This window comes from Piliocolobus tephrosceles, chromosome 15 (assembly GCF_002776525.5).
Source record: "Piliocolobus tephrosceles isolate RC106 chromosome 15, ASM277652v3, whole genome shotgun sequence".
NCBI lineage: Eukaryota > Metazoa > Chordata > Mammalia > Primates > Cercopithecidae > Piliocolobus > Piliocolobus tephrosceles.
In genome coordinates, this window is record NC_045448.1 from 94,439,454 (window position 1) to 94,457,080 (window position 17,627).

The 17,627-nt window shown below is 40.1% G+C and overlaps 1 protein-coding gene and 1 long non-coding RNA gene across 2 annotated transcripts in view; one reads left to right on the forward strand and one right to left on the reverse strand.

The window, feature by feature from the left end:
* The window catches only part of ACOXL (acyl-CoA oxidase like), a 358,184-nt gene that overhangs the window by 2,911 nt on the left and 337,646 nt on the right, over positions 1-17,627 (reverse strand). The gene's annotated exons all lie outside the window — the stretch shown is intronic.
* Positions 113-16,300, forward strand: LOC111524287. The gene is made up of 3 exons (XR_002725748.2): positions 113-592; positions 12,560-12,732; positions 13,487-16,300. It is a non-coding gene; the product is annotated as an uncharacterized LOC111524287 (long non-coding RNA).

Sequence of the window (17,627 nt, forward strand, 5' to 3'; positions counted from 1 at the left end):
GCTTTGCAGTCCTCTGAACAAACCATAGTTTCCCAGCATGGCATAGTGTTAGTCCTACAATAGATGTTCAAGGTGGGAAGTACCCAGTGCACTTGCAGGGAAGCCCCAGCTATTCCTAGGACTCCATGCAGAAGGTTTTCCTGCCTCTTCCCATATGCCTCACCCCTGTTCTCAGCATAAGATGACCACATGCTGTTTTATGTGAAAAATCCTTTACCCTAATTTGAAATGTCTCTTCATTAGCCCCTTTCTTGTCTGGCTACCTTGGTAGAGTCTTTTTCTCCATCCCTTTAATCTTGGTTGAGTTATGACTTGCTTTGCCAATAGAATATGGGGAACATGTCACTGTGTGATTTCCAGAGCTTAGGCCTTAAGAAGCTTTGAACCCCCCATTATCACTCTCCTATAACCCTGAGAATACCTGCTGTGCAGAAGCCCAGTCTAGCCTGCTGGAGGACAAAAGGCCATGTAGAGACAGACCAAGGTACCTTGGCCAACAGCCAGCACCCACTGCCAGATATGGCAGAGAGGCCATCTTGGACATCCTAGTCCTGTAGAACTCAGATGACTGCAGCCACAGGAGTGATCCCAGGTAAGACTAAGAACTGTCTTAGTGATCCCACTAAGAACTGTCCAGGCTGCCTGCCCACAGAATTAGTATCCGTCGTAATCACTGGTTAATGCACTGAAATAGAAACTTTTAACCTGACTAAGCAAAACAACAAGTAAACTTGCTATAAGACATCAATTCCACCTCCTTTCCAAAAAGAATCTCTATGCAGCCAACTCTTTACTTTCTAAGGGATTGTTAGATATTGGCGAGCCATTAATGTAATTTCCTGTCCATTATTTTTCAGTTGACTTCATTTTAGGTTAACTAGATATTGAGCTAGAAACTTTACAGGAAGGGGAACCTTAATTAATCAAAAAACGTCTTTTAATCTAAAAGATGTGATGAGGGAATAAGATTAAAGTTGTTGGTAAAATGAGGTTCTGTGCTACTTGTGGCTGTCATTTATCACCTTTGCTTCTGCTGTGACACACAACTGGCATTCTGGCAGGTGCCTCTGGCCACCTTTATTCCATGCTTGTCCCATCCAACCCTAGTCCCCAATCAACAATTCATAGTTCGTTACTCCAGCCTTTGCCAAGGATCCATCTCTGCTGTGCAGTATCTGTGCTTTCCACATTCCATCCTGGAGGGCCAGGCAGGTAAAGGCAATGAGGTACAGAAGGGGGCTACTTAGCTGTCTTTGACTTGTCAGTCTGCTGTATCTCCAGCATCTTTATAACAGTGTATGTAGCAACATATGACACTTTACATATGTAACCAAGGTCTTCTGTGTTCTGCCCCATGCTGACATTTCCTGGACACCTACTGTGTGCCAGATTACAGAGGAGGGCTTTTTGTTCACTGTCTTATTCAGTACTCATAACAGCGCTATCAGGTATCAACCCATTTTACAGATGAGAAAACCAAGGCTTAAATTGTCACATACCTTGTAACTGATGCAACTAGACTTTTAATCCAGGGCTTTTTTTTTTTTTTCTAAAGCCTTGTCTACCCTTTTGCCTCCATCTTTTCCCCCATTGCCTCACTGCTTCCAGTTGCTGGAGGATATGGGGTGCTGCACTGAGGAAATGCCTCCACTACTGTGGCAGACGTGTGATCCTCGATATTCTTCCTCAGTCAGAATCTGTATTGTGTGTGTGCCTAGTGTGGAGAACATGGATCTGCCCAGCCACTCTGGCTCAGATCCTCTGAGAGGACCAGGGCAGTAATGGGGCCCAGGAGCACTCTATGATGTTGCCACCAGAGGAAGGTGCCAAGGATATCGGCTTCAGAGCCAGCTACCGTGTGAAAAGTCCAGCTTGATGACCTGGAAAGACCTTTTCCTGCAGAAGGACAAGGCTTCAACTCTGTTCTGCAGATTCTCCTTCAGTAAATTGGGAGTGCTCTTCCACACTGGTCAATAGGCCCTCCCTGCTGCTTTGGATCACCACCTTAAGTCAAACACAATTCAAGTGCCTTCAAAAGAGCAGCACATGGACTGGCAAATCGTGACTGGTGAAAATGGGCACAATCAAGTAGTTAACCTGCACCTATTCTCACTTTTTGCAGACTTCCAAACTCGCTGAATGCACAGAGGCCTTGGCCTGACTTATCTCCTCCTCACTCGCTTATCCTGAAGAATTGCTTTCCCTTTAGACAAACATTCTGTAAAGGATAAGATGGTAGGTCTGTGGCAGCTAGTTTCTCGTCTTAGTCCTTATGCCTGACTAAGCAGTCAATGAGAGAAAAATAAACCTGAAACACTCACACGAGGCATAATCTCACAGCGTGTGCTATGATTCTACTTCTCTCAATTTACCCAACAACTACTAGAAAGGGAACTCCATTCCTGTTTTCATTGCCCACTGGCTGGCTCCTCCAGGCAAAGCCAGACTTTTAGCTTGCTGGGTCTCCTGGTCCCGGGAACGCATACATTCTCATTGGTTTTCTCTGCAACCAAGTTTCATTAGCATAAAATGACATTCCACGGGTGTATTAAATAATCAGGACTCCAGCTTAATATTTTCTCTGAATCAATTTAAATTATATTTTATGTTGATTTGTTCTTCAGTTGATAAGCAATATTTAGCATAATCTGAAATATTAGAATAGAGAAATTGCCTTTCTTACCAAGCAACAACAAAATCACTTTTGTTTAGCCTCACTAAATAATTAAACTTGAAGAAAATTTACCTTTAAAATGTCCTTTCTATTGCAATTTTCTTCAACTAAAGAGTACACAATTTGGCTGTTTACTAAGTATTATTGACAATGTCCACTTCGGTAGAGAAAAAGGGCTTTGAACTCTGACATTACCACTTCCAAGCCATACTACCTTCCTAAGATGGAAGGATTTAGTGAACTTGGCACAGGTTGATTATTTATAAATATTATTGTTATTATCATGGGTTCTCTAGTTAGTAATAAATACAATTTCTTTCTAACTCTGGCATTTCCATGACAAAGTTTGCTTAATCATCATTACCTAAAACAAGAATGCTGAGACAGAGGCATCAACATTAACCACTTAATAAGAACTTCTGACATTTATTCATACTGCTACTGATTCATAAGAAGAAAAGTTTAAAAAGAAGACAAGTGCATATACCTTTCCCTTTAGAATACAGGAAACCATATAAAAGTTTTGGCAATGGAATTAAAGTAACCACAATGCTGCTCATAGTAGCATTTTCTACGACAAAGGCATTTACATGAAACAAGAAAGAATATTCAATTAGGTAGTTATAATAAAGCTGGAGTATTAGCTGCACACTTCTCATATAAAAAATATGGCATCACAGTGGCTCATGCCTGTAATTTCAGCATTTTGGGAGGCCGAGGCGGGTGGATTGCTTGCGCTCAGGAGTTCAAGACAAGTCTGGGCAACGTGGTGAAACCCCATCTCTACAAAAAATACAAAAATTAGCCGGGAGTGGTGGCTCATGCCTATAGTCCCAGCTACTCGGGAGGCTGAAGCGGGAGGACTGCTTGAGCCCAGGAGGTGGAGGTTGCAGTAAGCCAAGATCATGCCACTGCACTCCAACCTGGGTGACAAAGTGAGATCCTGTCTCAGAAAAACAAACAAACAAACAAAAAATCTTAACTCATAGTTTAGTCTTGTAAATACAGACCCAAAGAAATGTAAACACACCCAAGAAGGAATAATCTTCAGTCAAAAATTTTCAAGAGGCAAAATCCCCACAAACTGCCAAAACTAAAAATACAATAAGAGTCTAAAGTTATTATGGAGAAATTCTGTGTAAGTGGGTCCTGGAATATTCAACTTCATTGTCCCAAATGATGTGAAAAGCAACTGGGAGGGCTCCTAGTTAAAATGTAGATAGATTCAAGAGAATTTTGCTCCATGGTTACAAACTGAAGAATCTGAACAAAGTAAAAATCAGATGTTTTATGGGGCTACTGAAAAACACTATACATAAGAAAGTAACATTAATGAAGTGATTTCAGAGAGATGAGCTCTTTCTCGGTAAGCCAACATCCACAAAAGCTTCCACACATGGGGTAGGTGCCTGTTTTGGGGACAGGTGGACAGAAGAATGGGCCCAACAGACATGGAGACACTTTGAAGGGATGAGAAAAATGGCCAGATGGACTGGAATTGGGAATAACTTCTAGCAAAAAAACAAACACTTGGCCTAGCGATTCTTTACCCTCAACCCAGAATTTTGCTAGGAAAGCAGCAGTTCATGGAAGCTGAAAAGCAGAGGAAATTTGCATGGTCCTGTGCATCCCTGTGGTGCGTAGACTTCAGAGCTGCGCTGGAGTTCAACCCAAAGGTGTATCAAAGATATCTGAAACTGTAGTTCACCATTTTCACAGCTCAAACTCTGAAAGAATAAAAAGGGTAGTGTGGTGGGGTGGGTGGACTAAGCACAGTGGACTCAGTCTAAGTAAAGCAGCTTCTGCTCAATCTGACTCTAGGAAGAATCTTAATGACCAGTCCCTGACCCTAACCACCAGACAAAAGAAAGGAAAATAAACAAAAGAAAGTAAAATCTGTTATAGACAATGTTTGAAGTACAATAATAAGTTATTAGGCTTGCAAAGAAGCAGGAAAATGTGACCCCAAATCTAAAGAAAGCACAATCAGTGAAAGCAGACTTAGAGATGACGAGTTACTGGAATTAATGGACAAAGATTTAAAAACAACTGTTATAAATGCATTCAAGAATTTACAAGGAGAAGGCCAGGCATGGTGGCTCATGCTTGTAATTCCAGCACTTTGGGAAGCTGAGGCAGGTGGATTGCTTGAAGCCAGGAGTTCGAGACCAGCCTGGCCAACATAGTGAAACCCTGTCTCTACTAAAAACACATAAATTAGCCAGGCATGGTGGTGCATGTCTATAATCCCAGCTACTTGGGAGGCTGAGATACAAGAATTGCTTGAACCTGGGAGGCAGAAGTTGCAGTGAGCCAAGATCATGCCACTGGACTCCACCCTGTGTGAAAGAGCGAGACTCTGTCTCAAAAAGAAAAAAAAAATTAGAAGGAGAAAAATGGATATAATTGATTAACATGGGATATTTTATGAGATAAATGTAACTCCTAAGAAAGAATGAAAGGAAAATTCTAGATCTGAAAAATGGGATAATTGAGATAAAAATTCACTGATGAGTTTAACAGCAGAGTGAGTATTGAGGAACACAAATCAATAATCTTGAAAACAGATTCATGGAAACTATTCCAAATGAGGCAAAGAGAAAAAAACTGAACAGGTCATCAGTACCGTGTGGGAATATATTGGCAATCTAACATACATGCCATTGGAATCTCAGAAGTCATAAAGAACGAGACATAAAATACTTGAAGATGTAATGGTTGAAATGTTTCTAAATTTTATATAATAAAACATCTTCCACAAAAATATTCCTGACAATCTTATTCATAACATCAGTCCATAAACACCTTAAATGTCCATTAACAGGAGAATAAACATTGTTTTCAATACAAACTGTGTTAATGAAAGAAAAGAGAAGTGAGTCTTAAGTCTTCAGTTATTTTTTCTTCCCACAGATGAGTGTAAGTAACACTGCACCTTATACCTATGGAATGATGTAGCTGAGGTCAGCTGGAGGTAGCAAGGCCAGTTCCTGGAGACTCTCATTAGGTGAGTTCTAGAGAAATGAGCATTTGGGACGAGAGAGGGGCTGGGCCTATACAATGAAATACTGCTCAGCAAAAATAAATAAATTAAGAAAGGAATGAATCATCGAATATCTCAGAAACATTATACTGAGCAAAAGAAACATACATCTATCTGCTTATCTGCTTCCATTCCTATGAAGCCCTGGAGCAGGCAAACTGAGCTCTTATAATAAAGTTAGAAACTCAGGGGTCAGGGTGAGGAATTGATGGAAAAGTGTCTGAGATAAATTTATTGGGTGATGGACACTTTCTTTAACATGACTGAGATCTACATTATACAGCCTGCTATTTGTCAAAACTCGCTGAACTGCACCATTAAGATTTGTGCACTTCAGCCAGGTGCGATGGCTTACGCCTGTAATCCCAGCACTTTGGGAGGCCAAGGTGGGCAGTATCACCTGAGGTCAGGAGATCGAGACCAGCCTGGCCAATATGGAGAAACCCCATCTCTACTAAAATTCAAAAATTAGCCAGGCGTGGTGGCACATGCCTGTAATCCCCACTACTTGGGAGGCTGAGGCAGGAGAATCGCTTGAACCTGGGAGGCAGAGGTTGATGTGAGCCGAGATCGTGCCATTGCACTCCAGCCAGGGCAGCAAGAGTGAAACTCCGTCTCAAAAAAAAAAAAAAAAAAAAAAAAGATTTGTACACTTCAATGTATATAAATAGACCTCTATTTTTAAAATTAAAAGAAGAATAACAGGAAACAAAGCAATTTGGGGGGAACCAACATGAGATTGCCAACTTTTCTCTTTTGTCAAGTAAGGATAACAAAAAATAACTGTGATTATTATTTTATTTAAAGAGTAACTTTCAGCACCTAAAAGATAGGGAGAATATAATAATATAATCTCTTAATGAAAACTTATCTTGCATTATGAAAAACTCGATACATTTTATTTTCCTAATTTTGCCATAGAAAGGTCAACTCTTTCCCTAGGAAAATTCCTGGCTTAGACTTATTCAAGATTGAATAATTCTCAAGCCAGCAAAGATTAGAAAGGGTTCTGTACGTAAAGTCAAGTAAGTATTGCTGCTGGAAGAAACAGTTAAAGGCAGACTTCTTATCATGAGAACAGAGGGATTGGGGTGGTTCTAGTGAAATGGGGCTCAAAAAATGGAAGTTCCATGGAGAACACTGATCTGGGGCCAAATGAACTCAGAAAGCTCTCCAGTCCTTTCAGATACCATTTTCTGTTCTCAAAAACTGTAGTCAAAGGCCGGGCATGGTGACTCACACCTGTAATCCTAGCACTTTGGGAGGCTGAGGCAGGCGGATCACATGAGGTCAGGAGTTCGAGACCAGCCTGAACAATATGGAGAAACCTTGTCTCTACTAAAAATACAAAATTAGCTGGGCATGGAGGCGCATGCCCGTAATCCCAGCTACTTGGGAGGCTGAGACAGGAGAATCGCTTGAATCTGGGAGATGGAGGTTGCGATAAGCCGAGATCATGCCATTGCACTCCAGCCTGGGCAACAAGAGCAAAAACTCCATCTCAAACAACAACAACAACAACAACAACTGTAGTCAAAGTCACTTCTAAGAAGATGGATATGTTTTTCCCTATTTCTCCTACTAAGTACAACTGAATCCTTGGATATTATATATAAAGCAAATCTTAGAAGACTCTGAAGGGTGAAGAGAAATCAGGCTATCTAGGAAGCATAGGATTCAAGGAATGACACAGTAGTGAATTCCTTGCATTTTCTTTTTGCCTCATATATCCCACGCCGGAGCTAAAAAAAAAGCTGGCAACCTGGAACCACCAACAGATGTACACAAAAATCCTAACAAAAGCCTAGTTTGAACAAACTGTGCATTCCATGCCCCCCACCCCTGCTATGGCTCTAAAGGCTAAATGGGGGAGCTTACTCTTACAGCCACAACACGCTGTAGTGAGGTGCCCACCATGGTTCAGTGTAGACCACACGGGGAGCTGGTACCTCCACCTCAACCTGGCATAGAGAGGCGTCCTTCCCTTTACCAGATGGGGTGCTGTCACAGAAGGCCTAGTGGGAATCAAGACTTTGTCATCACATGGTGGTAACAAAGCCACTGCCAGTGTCAGTAAGGGCCCCTTAGGGAACAGTAATGTGGCTTTCCTGCTCTTCCCATCAATGAGATGTCTGTGGAGGCCTACTTAGTAACTAAAACTCCCACTTTCACCCAGAAGTAAGAAGGAGTCCCCAGCCCTTTGGATGTCAATAGAGACTAAGTAAAGAACCTAGACTACTATCCCTATAAGGCAGTAATGAGGCAATGCACCCCCTTTTCCCCACTGGAACAGTGTTAGAGGAAACCAGCTAAAACAGAAGATTTAAGTAAGATCCAGAGTTTCATAATTTAATATCTAAAATGTTCATGTTTCAATAAAAAGTCACTCCATATCAAGAACCAGGAAAATGTCAAACTGGGTGAAAAAAGACAATCAATAGATGTCAGTGCGAACATGACAGAGATGGTGGGATTATCTGACAAAGTTTTTAAAGCAGTCATTATAAAACTGATTCAGTGAGCAATTATAAACACACTTGAAATCAATGAAAAAAATAAAGTTTCAGCAAAGAAACAGAAAATCTTAGCAATGGAAAAGGAAATACAAAGGAGTCCAAATAGAAATTTTAGAACTGAAAACTACAATGACCCAAATTAAAAACTCAGTGGATGGTTTTGACAGCAAAATGGAGGGGACAGTGGAAAGAATTGGTGAACTGAAAGATGGCACAATAAAATTACTGAATCTCAATAATAGACATAAAATGGACTGAAAATATAATGAACAGAGCATCAGGAACCTGTGTAATTATTTTTAAAAAATGATTTAACCTAAGTGTCATCAGTGTTCTGAAAAGAGAAGAGGAAGTGGACTGGGCAGAGAAGTATTTGAAACAATGGCTGAAAACTCCCCAAATTTGGCAAAAGAGATAAATCAACAAATTCAAGAAGCTGAGCCCACCTCAAACAGCATCAATCCAAATAAATTTATTCAAAGGCACATCGTAAATAGTTTTTAATCTTAAAAGCAAAGAAAGAGAAATAACATTTTACTTACAAGGGAGAAAAGAACAATTGGCAGCAGATTTTCATTAGAAACCATGGAAGCCAGAAATGTGTTCAGGTGCTAAAAGAAAAGAATTGTCAACACAGAATCTTTTATCCAGTGAAATACTGTCCCTATTTGCAGATTACATGTTTGTCTATATGGCAAATTCCAAGGAATCTATAAGAACTTCCAGATTTAACAAGTTGAGCAAGATGATAGGATAAAAGATCAACATATAAAAATAGTTTTATTTCCATATAATAGTAATGGATATGCAGACACTAAAATTAAATATGCAATACCATTTACAATCATAGATGAAATCCAACAAAACATGTATAAGACTAGGACTTGTGTGCTGAACACAGTAAAATGCTGATGAAATAAATCAGTGTAGATCTATGTAAGTAGAGAGACATACCATATTCACAGACTGGAAGATTCAGCATAGTAAGATGTAATTTCTCCTCAAATTAACTTACAAGTTTAATGCAATACCTATCAAAATCCCAGAAAGATTTGTCGTAAATATAGGCAAGATCACCCTAAAATTTCTATAAAAAGACAAAGGAATTAGAATAGCTAAAGTGATTGTGTAAAATAATAAAGAGGTGGAATCAAACTACCATATTTCAAGACTTATGTAACTAGAGTAATTAAGACTATGTGGTACTGGTGAAGGGATAGACACATAGATATATAGATAAAGTAGGAAAATGCAGAAATAGAACCATACAAATATAATCAATTAATTTTAAAAGGTGTTAAAGCAATTTAACATGGGAAATATAGCCTTTTCAACTACTAGTATTGGAGCAATTGGACATTGGTACACCGAAAAACCAACAAGCAAAAAGGAATCTCAACCTGTTTCCTACCTTATATAAAAAGTAACTAAAAATGGACCATGGCTCAATGAAAAATGTAAAAGTATAAAACTTTTAGATAAAGCCCACAGTATAATATCTTCAGGATCTAGGAATAGGTGAAAAGTTTTTAGACTCGACAGTAAAAGTACATTACAGTCCATAAAAGGAAAAATTGATAAATTAGACTTGATTAAGTTAAAAACTTTTACTCTATTAAAGACCATATTAAAAGAATAAGAAGGCAAGCTATAAATTAGGAGAAAATATTTGCAAGCTACATATCTGACAAAGGATTAGTATCTAGAACATATAAACAGTTTTTAAAAAGTAACAGTCCAATTAGAAATGGGCAAATGAAGTGAACAAACTTTCCAACAAAGAGAACATACAGATGGCAAATAAGCATATGAAAAGATACTCAACATCATTAGCCATTAAGTAAATGCAAACCAAAGCTACAATGAAATATACTACATACATATCGAATGGCTAATATAGAAAGTAATGACAATACCAAATGCTAGTGAGGATATGAAGAGACTGGATCACTTGTACACTGATGGTGGCAATGTAAAATGTTAACAGCCACTCTAAAAAAAGTTTGGCAATTTCTTAAAAATGTCAACATGCACCTACCATGCGACCCAGCAATGGAATCCCTGAACATCTGCTACAGAGAAATTAAAACCTATATTCACACAAAATCCTGTATGGGAAAATGAAATTTATTTTATTTATTCTATTCCTAAATGTCAGAAACTAAAAACAATCCACATATCCTTCAATGTGTGACTGGTTCAACAGACAGCAGTCCATCTGTAGTGTGGAATACTACTTAGAAATAAAAAGGATGAGATCATTGATATGTGCAACAACCTGGATGAATCTTCAGAAAATTATGCTGGATGAAAAAAGCCAATTCCAAAGGTTGCATATTGCGTGATGTCATTTATACAACATTCCTGAAATGACGAAATGATAAAAATGGAGAACAGCTTAGTAGTCACCTGAGGTTAAAGAGAGGGTAAAGAAAGGGAAGAGGGTGTGGCTATAAGAGCCACAAGTGGTGACAAAAATGCTCTGTATCTTCACTGTATCAATGTCATTGTATAAAATCCTGGGTGTGAGATTGTACACAGTTGTACATAGTTGTACAAGATGTTGCCAATGGGGGAAACTAAGTAAAGGGACATGAAATCGCTGCACTATTGCATGTGAATTTATGGTTCTCTCAAAAAAGACCCTCATTAAAAAACAACCAAAACAATCACAGAATAACTTTCAAGTTAGGTTTTAACAAAAATGTTTTATATAAGCAGCAGGAGATTATTTTTTCTATTGCCTTTTATGCTTTTTAGGTGAAGCATAGTAGGTATATAGCAGCTTGCTAAATTATCACAAGATGAACTCATCCATGGAAGTGTTATGCAGATTAAATAGAACACCTGTATCCCCAAAGTCCCGAAAAAATCATACACTTGAACTGGACATTTTTACTTATGTTGTCTCAGCAATAGCCAATTAAGTTAACGGAATCAATGCCTAGTGGTTGAAGGCCACAATCTGTGATGTGAATGACTAGCTGTCCAGGAAAGGAAGATGCAAACAGTCCTTAATTTCCTTCCATAGACGTATCAGCTCTCACAAGTTAAGTCCTGTCCCTTCTCTATGTCTTAACATGCGATCACCCCTAAATGCTTTTTTTTTTTTTTTTTTTTTTTTCTCAGACAGAGTCTAGCTCTGTCACCCAGGCTGGAATGCAGTGGCATGATCTGCGTTCACTGCAACCCTCATTTCCCGGGTTCAAGCGATTCTTATGCCTCAGCCTCCCTAGTAGCTGGGATTACAGGTGCATGCCACCACGCCTGGCTAATTTTTCATGTTTTCTTTAGTAGAGATGGGTTTCACTATGTTGGTCAGGCTGGTCTTGAACTCCTGGCCTCAAGCGATCCGCCCGCCTCAGCCTCCCAAAGGGCTGGGATTACAGGCATGAGCCACAGTGCTCAGCCCCTGTGTGCTATCTTTTAATGGTTACTAAGTACCAAACACTTTGAGTCCCCCAGAGAAGGGAAGAGAAGTGAAATGGAACAGGCCACAGCAATGGCTCATCTGCAAAATAAAAGGGAAAGGTAACTTACCTTCAGAAAAAGCAACTACAAACACATTTTACACTATAAAATTATTGATTTCTAGCTAGAATACTAATTTATACAAAAATAGATATAGTAGGAGTCATTTCTGTTTCAAGTTCAGTAATTTATTTAAATTCCCTGGAATTATAGTAAAATCCACTATTCTTAACTGCACTACTGGAGTCTGATTGGACTCAGATGAGTCTCATCTCCTGAGAGGTCCTTTTTTTGTGCAACGTGGCTCTTCTTAGGTGCAAGTTTCACCAGTCAGAAATTCTCACTGTGCATCCTGGACTGAGAGTATGAACCCAAAGACTCATGGAGAAGGGCACCCAATTTCCCAGCACTTTAAGCATCTCCCCAAGGAGACCAGGATAATGCAGCTGCCAGAGGAACTCAGAGGCTGGAGCTCAGCAAAGCAATTTGCCCTCTCTTGTGCTTATTAGTTACCCTTGAATGAAGAAAATAGAATGATCCCAGCTCAGTCTCCGGATACACAAAGCTGTACTGTGAGGCATAGCAAGAGGGTTGACCAGGTGGCTGCCATGAGGAAACTGGGATTGCAGCGGGGTGACCTCAGGGTCCCTTTTACTGGCCAAACTGAAGAAACTAAATCCCATTTAGATTTTCTTAACCTGACTTGAATGGCCTGCATTTATAGGTTCAACAGTGTATTTTATACCACTGAGGAGCATGCAAGGTCAGGAGTAGAGGGAAAGGGGAAGGAAAAAGAGATTTTCCCATCTCTTAGCAGGACACTGTACTAATATTTTCCCTATTTCCCTATTTTAGAGTCTTTTGCACTGGGAAGAGAAGGTGGAGCAGGAGACACCTACATTCTACTTGGTCCGTGCTGTCTCCAAGAGGTGAACCAGGAGTCCTACATGAAGCTAGGTTAAAACCACTTCTGGGGATGCTTTCAAATCAAAGAGGATTTAAAAATTTGACTCCCAGTTGCATTTCCAGTGTGACCACTCCATTTCAATGTCATTTCAATAACATCCTCAACTCACTGACCACAGCCAGGGAGGGGCTGTCCCTTCCCACCCTGGCAGAGTAGGTCCCTTTGCTTATACCCCACACCAGCTTCAGTCAGGATGACACAGCCAGGGGTTCTCACTGCCTTGAAGCCAATTCAGATGGGCCTTACTGGGTGGGGTGGGTGGGGTGAATGGGGTGGAAGTGAGGGAAATAGAGGTTTTTTTTCCCTCAAATTCATTACAGAGAAAAGCAAAAGTCTACGGGTAGGAGGTGAGTGACCAAGAAACCCCATCTGTCTTCCCCACTCCAGTGAATGCTTTCAATATGCTGTGCCTAAACCTTAGTTCATGATACATTCAGTTCTAGCATCTGAACATGTCTCTTGATCCAGGTGGTCTGGGGAATAAGAAATAGAAGGATGGGAAAGCTGAGTGTTCATTAACAGAAACATTCACTGTGGCATAGAAAACAACCAACACCACATTTGTAGGAAGTTCAGGGCACATGTACTGTTTTCTAAGCCCAGCGGGTATGGGTGTGGGGTATTTGTTTTTCTTGAAGTTCAGATCTGAGAAGGGCTAATATCCCAGCACCACCTTTCCAGCTTAGAACTCTCTCCTAATTTTTTTTCTGTGTTCTTTAATCCCAAGCTTTTGTGACACTAAGCAGTGACTGTATTTATACTTTATGCTTAGATTAAAAGAGTAAACGAGAGTAATCCATCTTCTATATTCAAAGGAGCCAAGCAGCATCCTGGCTTTGGGGCCTGGTGTCTACCACACTTCTGCACATTCTTACTCCAAGCCACGTCTCCTGAGAATAAAGCAAGATGCCACTGGCAATGTCTACTCAGAACTACTTGAATGACTCATCAATCAACGGGCTTGAATGCTCTTCTTCCTCTATGATTCAACCGTTTGACTGACTGAACTGAAACTAAAACCCAAGCCCTAGTGGTCATTTTAGACTTGAGCAGATACAGTCAGAATCTCAATCACATGTAATTAACAGGCCCTCCTTGGCCTCCTTATTGCAGCTAGGCTCCTGAGCAGCAATCCCTGACTCAGGGAGAAAACGAATGCCTCCTTTCAGTAGGGCAGATGAAGGCTGCTGACTGCTGCAACTGCTCCTGTGTCCACTTAAGAGCAAGGGTGCAAACAGGATTTTACAAACAGGATTGTGCTTGTGCTGGTGAATCTAGGCTTCACCTAGCACATCAGGAAAACACCAAAATGAAAACAGCCTTAGAGGCATGGGAGAAAGCCTCAGGTGCACTAAGGTGCCAACAGAAGCAATGCATCTCCAAGTTGACAGTCATGACTCAAATAGAACATTAAGGCAACGTTTGGGTGAAAGTAGCAGCTATGGGTGTAAATATGATCAAATATGGGGGAGGTGTCCAGATTTCTTGGACATGGTTACAATCAGTATTTATTTTCTCTCTTAGTGAATGAGTTTTTGCTTTTTCAATACTGCTAATTTTATAGGCAATTCACTACGGCCCCTGGGAGGTGGAGTGGCCTTCCTCCCTGCTGTGCGTGAGTTACACAGCCTGCCTCACTTCCCCGCAGGTCCTTCATCACCTGCATGCTCACATGATTCCATTATTTGAGCTCATGGCAGGAAATACAACCTGATTCAACATTTTGCTAAGTATTATTTTCACCACACTGAATAGGGTCCTTTTTTGATCTGCAACCCACAGCTGGGCTGTGGTTCTCTCAACACACATAGACTGAAAAGCTTCCTCCTGCATTGATTTCTCAGCGTGGGCTGACCACATGTTCACAAATACTTGTTATTTTCCATACGTCCCAATGCAAGCAGGCACTGGCAGAACAGGACAGCTGTGCCCAGGAGTTCAGGGAGCAAAATAAGGCTACCGTAACTTCAGTCAATTTCAAGGGATGGTGTAAAGATAAAGTAAGAGATTAATAGGCAAATAGTCATTTGCATCAAAATTCTCCACTTTAAGAAGCTGAGATCTTTGCTTTATTTTATTTTTTAAAAAGCAAAATGAAGTCGGTTTTAATGGAGATACACAATTGTTAACTGTTGGGTCATTTGGAAAGGCTTTCTTTCTTAAAATGAGCCTCAGCTGATAGCTACTCACTAATGCTGATAATCATCTGAAGCAAAATAAATACAAATGTCTGGGTTAATGAAGACTGAAACAAGATAATGCCTGGACACTAAATTTTCCAAGAACAAAGAACACAATTGTTCTCTACATACCCCTGCAAAAGTGCTTAATGGCCAGGACACATGAATCTTGTGTATTTAGAGACCTTGTTAGGATGGAGCCCCAGGGCACCACCACTGGCCTTCAAGCCAAGGTCTCACGGAGAGGGCAGCAAGGGGGAGCAGCTCATCCTCCTCCCCAGCCCCGGAGACACTAGGACAGCAGTGGAGTGGAGTCTGAAACCTGCCATAGAAGCCCCAGCTTACTATTTGCTCACTAAGCAGCAAGTCAACCTCAGTTTCCCAGTGCCTACAGGGGAGTAACAGCTGTTCACACTAAAGGGTGCTTGTGAGAATGATATGAGAATGAATATGGACCTGCTCTGACAACACTGAAGTTCCAGACAAAAGAACGGGCGCTAGTTATCTAATTTGAAGGACTGGGGGGGATTGGAATTTTAAAAATAAACCTCAACCCAACTTCTTCTCTTGTGGGGCCTCAGGTGAACAACTGGGCACTTGGGCTACCTTCTGAATATGTGGATGGATTTTGCCGCTTTGGGGAAGTGTGTGAACTCCTCAGGGCGTCTAGTGCCCTATAGTGTGCCAAGGGAACAAGCAGGACTACAAATGGGTGGTGCCTGGAGCTCCATTTGGGATTCGGAGTTCTGGTTTCTGTGCTCAACTAGACTCTTGGACAGTCATTTCAGTCATTTAATGTCTCCCTTTCTTAGTTTTACTCATTTGTTGAATGGGGATTATATTAGCCTTACTTTCTTTGAAGATCTTAATGAGAATGAAATAATTTTTAAGTATATATATATATGCATTTCTAATTTCCATTAGACTGGAGCGTCAGTGTAAGTCCTGGATGTTTTGGAAAGTTTTATTTATTTAGAAACAGTTTGGGCTGATTGCCATCTCCCTATGCTAACTTTCTGCTGTTTTTAGTAAACTTTTTATTTTGGAATACTTTCAGATTTACAGAAAAGTTTCAAAGATAACAAGATTTCTCATATGCCCTTCACCCAGTTTCCCCATAACTAGGGCTCATTGTAAAAACTAGGAAACCAATATTAATGCATTACTAATAACTAAACTATAGATTTTATGCAGATTTTTCCAGTTTTTCTACTCATGTTCTTCTGTCCTGGGATTCAGTGCAGGATACTGCATTGTATTTAGTCATCATGTCTACTGAGTCTCTTCTGCACCGTGATGGCTTCAGTCTTTTCTCGTCTTTCATGCATCGTCAGTTTTGATGGGTACTAGGCAGGTATTGTGGACAAGCTTGGCAAATCCACAGCCAGTGGGCTGCATGAGACCCAGGATGGCTTTGAATGTGGCCCAATACAAATTCATAAACTTTTTTTAACAAACATTATGGGGTGTGGGATGTTTGTGTGTGTGGTTTTTTTGTTGTTTGTTTGTTTGTTTTTAGCTCATCAGCTGTTATTAGTGTTAGTGTATTTTATGTGTGGCCCAAGACAACTCTCCTTCTTCCAATGTGGCCAGGGAAGTCAAAAGAGTGGACTGAATCGTAGACCATTCCTCCATTTGGTTTTGTCTGATGTGTTTTCTCATGATTAGATTTGGGTTATGGGTTTCAGGGAAGAGGGAAGTGTTCTTTTCATCGTATCATAACACAGAGTACATGCTATCAGCCTGATGTATCACTGGTGATATGTACCTTAATCATTTGATATGAATCTTAATCACTTGGTTAGGATCTACCAGGTTTCTCTATTGTAAAATAAGTATTTCTCTTTTCCATGATGTATTCTTTAAAATAAAAGCAAGTTGCTAAAGTCCAACACACACTAAAGAGAAGGGGAATTAAGCTTTACCTCCTGGAGGGAGGAATAGCTACAAATATTATTTGAGATTCTTCTGCAAGGAAGACTTATCTTTTCCCCATTTATGTATTTGTTTAATCATTTATTCATATCATTATGGACTTGGACTTAATTACTATATACTTGGAGTTATAACCCAATATTACATTATTTTTGTTGCTCAAATCGTTCCAGCCTTGGCCGCTGGGAAGGAGCTCTTTCAGTTGGCACCTTCCTGTGTGCCTGGAATATACTGCCATCATCGCAGGCTTTTGTTTGTTTGTTTTTCAAGCACTTCCTTACTTTCTGACACCAGAAAATGCTCCAGGCTCATCTTGTGTATTCACTGGCCAGCCCAAAAATCAGCCATTTCTCCAAGGACCCTGGGTCCTTTTATTGGAGGATGGTGCTAGAAACCAAGAACTGGTTGCTAAATGTGGTTGTTGTTCTGATGGTGATTTTTATCCAGATAAAATAAATGAAAACGTTTGCAGTCAGAGAGATAGGAGTTTTTACTAGCTGTGTTACTTTGAGTGAATTACTTGGCCACTTTGGGCCTCAGTTTTCTCATCTATGTGTAAGAGTAATGAAAATTTTTCACCAAGTTGTTGTGGGGTCGTATAGAATAACATTAAAGGAACTTTCTATTTCTGAGAACAGGGGGCTAGATTTTTTTTTCCAACTTTTCTGCAGAAAACAACCAAAATATTTAGAGAAAATACAGGAAACATCTTCAAAGCATCAATGATCTGACAAAACAATAAAGCCAAAATTTATGGGAAAATGGGAACCCAGAGAAATAAACAAGTCAGAAAATTGTGTTTTCCCTGAAGGTGTTTGCCATTTCCAGAAAATCTGAATTT